Genomic DNA, 6,555 nt, shown 5'->3' on the forward strand with positions numbered 1-6,555 from the left:
TCTCTCCCACTAAATATTTAAAAAGAAAGGCTTTTAATTAGTAAACATGTGTAATCTCATTACACATAGCCTTGCACTTTTAAATGTGAAAACACTCAGTAAAAATTCAAAATATTCAACTTTCGATCGATCAAATGTATCTCTCGATCGATCGAAACCATGAAGAAAATTTTAATAAACAATTTGGATGACTTGAGCGATTCTCAATTCCTATTCAATCGATTGAAAAGGCGAATTCGATCGATCGAAAGGAATTCTCAATTAGTTGAAATTTTAATAAATTCAACATAAATAATCTGCTTGACTCGATCGATTCTCAATTCCTATTTGATCGATCGAAAAGGAACATTCGATCAATCGAATGGAATTCTCGATCAATCAAAACTCATGAAACTAATTTTTCCAGAATTTTCACCAAGCAGTTTTTAACAGTTTTTCATGAACAAATTACCATCATATGAACATAATAGATTGAGTTTAAGATCAAAACTGAATATCGTTGATGCTATAGCCTTAATGTTCAATTTAACATACTTAATATCAAACTTAAACAATGTCATAACATCAATATCAGTTTTTATTAATGAGTAATTTCAACAACTATGCAGAAAATTGAATGTATAATCTTCTAACAACATGAAATTACTATCTCTAATTCCAAAACTCACACAACATGTTATACAGATTCGAAATTGAAGACCTCTTTGATACCAATTGTTGGAAAAATACATGTTTGTATCACATACAAAACATACGCAATGGAAAAAAAAAAAAAAAAAAGAAGATCGATCTACTTCATTCACAATTGATGTCATGTACTATATAAATTTCAAAATATATGAACAAGAAAGTGTATCTTGGTGTGGTAAAATTCAAAATCAAAGATTAGAAGTACTTGGGAACACTTTTAATCTTCACTCCAATTCCACTTGTGCCTAAGAAGTGTGTTCTCTCAATCAATTTATATGTGTGTGTTCAAGGGAGAATAAGAGAGTGTCATACACTCACATACAAACCATTTCATTTTCTTACAAAATTTTGTACATTTCTTTCCTTATAACTGATTATCTAATTGGGCTATCCTTTTGGGTCATTCCAATTGGCATTTAGTATGTGGTTTGGAGTGGGACCAAAAGGGAACAAATTAGACACTAGCTCCAATGGATTTTGGGCTTTTCTATCAATTCTTGACAAGCCCAAAATTACCATTAATTATATTTAATACAACTATATAAATATAATTACACTCTAGACCTTATTAATAAATTATATTTCAAGACTTTATTATACATACAGCCCCTTCATAAAATATTTGTAGTAATACAAAGTCATGAATGTAGACTGCCACTTTGAAGATTACTACATCTTAATCCTTGAGTACCCGGTTTAATCCTTTAAGTTATTCATCATAAATTTATGAAATCCAATTTCATAAATATATATACTTTAGTAACTCCTTACTAAAGTGGTTAGGCCTAACACTGTGAATAACCAAACCCATTAAACTTATCTCAAGGGAATATTTTATATCTTCGTTAAGAGATTATGAATTCCATCTTGAGAATATATGTTCCATTAAAACTAAATGTGGCTACCCAACATACTGAGATTTTGATTATGACTTTAGATCTCACTCCTTATATATCAAAGTAACCTATACTTCATGATCAGGTTCATTATTCTCTCAAGATTACGAGTTAATGTAAATAGAAGTCGTGAGATTTATTTTTCATTTGACAATCGTTAAGAGAATAATAAATCTCACAACGGTCCAGTTCAATATGTCTTAACTTTTAAAACAAATCAACATATCAAATAGAAGTCTCCACTCTCATAATCAAGACAAATCATCTTAGTTGATATGTTATAGTCTTCACAAATGAAATGCCCAATTTCATCACCAACTATGAACTAAAATTCTGAGTTTACAAAGAACTTGTGATTTATATCTTCTGTGATTAAATCACATACTATGCATATCATGGACTGTATGATAATGTCCAAATATTCATGTTACCATTATTTTAGATCATAATAAAACAACTTTATTAATTACAACATTAAGTCATACATAGCATCATACAATAGGATTTAAGGGCATTAATCCTAACAGTCTTAGGCTTGCCACTTTCCCTCTATTTGGGAGATGATCAACAAGGAATCTCCAAAGACACTTAGATCATATGCATTGAACTCCAAGGCAACTTGTAGGCCCACTATGCACGCCATGTACTCTGTGACATTGTTCGTGCAATCAAAATTCAGCTTGACTGAAACAGGGATTTGCTAGCCCTTCGAGGATACTAGAACTGCTCCCACTCCAGTTCCAGCACTATTGGTGGCTCCATCGAAATAAAGCTTCCAACGCCATGGTTTTGGCTCTATTGCCAAGACGTCCTCATTTGGGAAGAGTAATTTTGAGAAATCTGGATCGTTCTACGGGTCTGCTAGGTAATTGGCTATGGCTTGGCCCTTGATGGCCTTTCACACCACAAACACAATATCAAACTCAAATAGTAAGATCTGCCAATGAGAGATCTTCCCTGTGAGGGTAGGCATTTCAAAGATGTACTTGATAGGGTCCACGAAGGAAATCAACCGCGTGGTGAAGTAGATCATGTATTGCTACAACTTACGTAAGGCCCATGCTAAGGTGCAACATGTCTTTTCGATGGCGATGTAATTGATATCGTAGCTGGTGAACTTCTTCCTCAGGTAGTAGATTGCCTTCTCTTTTGAATCGAGTTCATTTAGCTGGCCTAACATGCAACCCATGGATGTCTCTTGCACCACTAGGTAAAGAATCAACAGTTGTCTTGGAGTCGAGGGAACCAAAATAAGAGGGTTCAACAAGTACTGCTTAATTCTGTCAAAGGCCTCTTGACACTCATCTATCCATTCTATCTTTGTATCCTTCTTCAAGAGCTTGAACAAGGGATTGCACGTGGCGATTAACTACGCTATGAAGCAAGCTATGTAATTAATCCTTCCTAAGAAGCTTCGAACTTGTTTCTCAAATTTAGGTGCGGGCATGTCCCTAATGGCCTAGACTTTTGTTGGGTCCACTTCTATTCCTCTTTGGCTAACTATGAAGCCAAGCAATTTCCCTGAGTTGGCTTTGAAGACACACTTGTTAAGGTTAAGCCTCAACCTATACTTAACGAGGTGCTTGAATAGCTTTCTCAAATCTATTGAATGATCTCTAGGAATGCGTGACTTGGCAATCATATCATCTATGTAGACTTCAATCTCCTTATCCATCATATTATGGAACAGGGTTACTATGGCTCGCTGGTAAGTTGCCTCAGCATTCTTCAAGTCGAACGGCATGACATTGTAGGCGTAGGTTCCCCAAATGGGTGGTGACCGCTATCTTGGCTTTGTCCTCTTCAACTATCTTGATCTGATTATAAACCAAGAACTCGTCCATAAAGGAGAATAACATGTTGGTCGTAGTGTTATCAATCAGGGTATCGATATGTGGCAATAGAAAATTATCCTTCGGGCTGGCCCGAATTAAATCTATATAATCGATGCACATGCGTACCTTCCCGTCTTTCTTTGGCACGGGAACAATGTTTGCAACCCAATTAGAGTAGGTTATAGCAGTAAGAAAACCGACTTTCGACTGCTTTTCTACTTCTTCTTTGATTTTCAAGATAATCTCTGACTTCATCCTTAGGAGAGCTTGTTGCACTAAGGGGCATTCGGATTTAACTAGAATCCTGTGGACAACGATTTTAGTATCCAGTCCTAGCATATCTTAATAAGACCAAGCGAAGATTTCCTTGAATTCCTTCAATAGAGCAATGAGCTCATCTTTCATGTCTTTGGGAAAGTTTACCCCGATCTTGACGGGTTTTTCCTTTTCACCTTTGTTAGCTAGGTTTATCGCCTCTGTTTCTTCTATATTGGGCTTGGACCCTTCACTCTCTCTGTTCAGAGCTTCTCGGATGTCTCGAGGTAAGTTTGGGACCTTTTCCATTCCTTCAACACCATGATCCAACTCTATTGTCTCATTCACATCATCCACACCCTTCTTATAGGAAAGAGACAATGTACCCACTTAGCAATCAAAACAGATCCTATAGATATATACAGAGAAACATAAGATAATTAGCAAACACATATTCATAAGAAAGAAAATAATGAGAGATACAAAAATTTTCCTGAATAATAGGCTGAATATTTCATTAATGGATTACAGGTAGGGGAAAACAAAGTTCATGCCTGATAATGATAAAAGGGAAATGCTCTTTTTTGTTGTTTATGTGAAAACAAACTAGGGAAATGAACAGGAAATGACACAAGCATGCAAAACAAACTAAATATGCTATTCCAAATCTCTTGGGTGATCGGGAGGCCCAATCACTTGATGATGGAATACTCATTACTCAGCCGGTGCAAACACAAAGCATGGCTCGATGGTCCAAAGGCCTACCACCTTGCCTGGCATCCCTGGTCAGATAGTACAAGTTTGGATCATCTTCGGAAGATGTGATAGCATTCACAAAGAACTCTTCGGGACAAAGAAAAGTAACGCAGGCCAAATCAAGCTCCTTGTCTTCCAATTCCTTGAAAGGTTCTGGCATAATGACTTTGTCTGGAGCCGAAAAAGTGGTCCTGACATAGGGAATAGACATCCTTGAAGTGTTACACTTCCTCTTCTTTCCTCTGGATGCTTGAAAGAGTTCTTCATGAGTGGGTTTGTACCCCAGACCAAATCTTCCTTTATTATTTGAGAATTCAATGAAAGCAAGGCTCCCACATCCCACAGCTTCGAGGCCTTGACCCAATTTGTACCCAAACTTAAGCATCTCCTTTGCGACCATCAAAACTGCTGTGGGCCAATTGGACTCGGGCTATAAAGCATTATTAATCATGGAAACTAGCTCGAAGCTATGGAAAGACGATTCTGGAAAAGAATTGGCATTGATATAGGGGATAGATGTCTCCTAGAAGATAGTCATGGGCTCTTCAACCATAATGGTGGTCAACTAATTCTTGGAGATGAACTTGAGTCTTCAATGGAGGGTAGACGTGACTGCAACTGTTGTATGCAACTAGGGTCTCCCTAAAAGCATGTTATAGGTAGAGTCCACTTTAATCACTTGGAAGTTGACCATGAAAGATCTTAGGCCGATCTCAATCATTAGCTCGATTTCGAATTGCAATTTGTGACTCATGCTATCAAAGGCCCTGATGATCATAGTGCTCTTAATAAGAGACATATCCACCTTTAGGCGCCCAAGAGTGGCCATCGGCCAGACATTAAGGGCTAATCCATTGTTGATTAATACCCTAGCGACAATCATCTCCTCACACTTGACCACCATATGCATGGCCAATGTATGATCTCTTCCTTCTGGAGGCAACTCATCTGTAAGGTTGAATTTATTCAACCATCTAATTGGCTTTATTCCGTGCCAAATTTGCTTGTATTTCAGCATTTAGTAACCCTGTATTTAGGTGGGCTTGTTGTAAGGGTAGTGAGTGAGATAGAGTGAAGTTTGCTCAAGAGTGTGCAAGAAAACAGAGACTCGCGGCTTGGCCTCGCAGGTGACTCGTGGCTGCAAGCTGCCAGACGCAGCACACGTGCCAAGCATGCCGGAAGGTGAACAGTCATGTTAGCTGGAGTACTACATGACAAAACAGGACAACTGACCATACGGTTATCTCGAGACTGGATCTCGCGACTTAGTCAAGTCGCAAGGTCAAGCCGTGAGCCACCCCTGTTTTGTAAATCCTGACGTTTCACATTCCTCTCTCACTCCAGTATAAATACCCCTTTTACCCACAAATGTAAGAGAGCTTCCAGAGAGAATTTTAAGAGAGAAACCTTAAAGAAAAACAAGATTGATTCACCCACAATCTATACATTAGAGTCTCTTCAAATTCCTCAACTCTCTTCCTCTCCATTGTCAAATCCTTGAGAGGCATTTTACCAAACCTTGTTCTCACCATATTCATCACTGTGAGAGGGCTGTTTGGATTTCTAGGAAGCAGTTAGGAAGGAACCAATCTACATTGGTTGATGCTATGGTCTAGTAGCGGAATCCGGGAAGCTAGAAAAGAAATAGGTTCAGCGCAACCTCGTTGGAGCAAGAAGCTTGGAGGGCTTAGGTGCACTGGATAGATTAGGCTTGGAGAGTCTATTGTTGTCCATGTATCCCAACTATATTTTCTAGTGGATTGTTTGCCGCTTAGAGGGCGGCGGAGAGGTTTTACGCCGAGGGCTTCGGTTTCCTCTTCGATAACACATCGCGTATTGTCTTTGTGTTTGCATCTTCCTTCCCTTTTATCTTTGCCTTTTATTATCTGCTGTGGGTTGTGATTTTAATTTGGCTTAGATAGTTTTTCCAATTCCATATTATAGCTTATGTTAATTTTCCGTACACTTGTTGTTTGACATAATACTTGAATTGGTTAAGTTGTAATTTAAGGGTCTAAACGTTCAAGGGTGTTTATACACATATTTGAACTTTCAATTGGTATCAGAGCGGGTACACTTGTTGTGATTTTATTACCTAAGTGTGATCCTAGACCCCTGTGTTG

Source organism: Quercus lobata, chromosome 2 (genome assembly GCF_001633185.2).
Source record: "Quercus lobata isolate SW786 chromosome 2, ValleyOak3.0 Primary Assembly, whole genome shotgun sequence".
Lineage (NCBI taxonomy): Eukaryota > Viridiplantae > Streptophyta > Magnoliopsida > Fagales > Fagaceae > Quercus > Quercus lobata.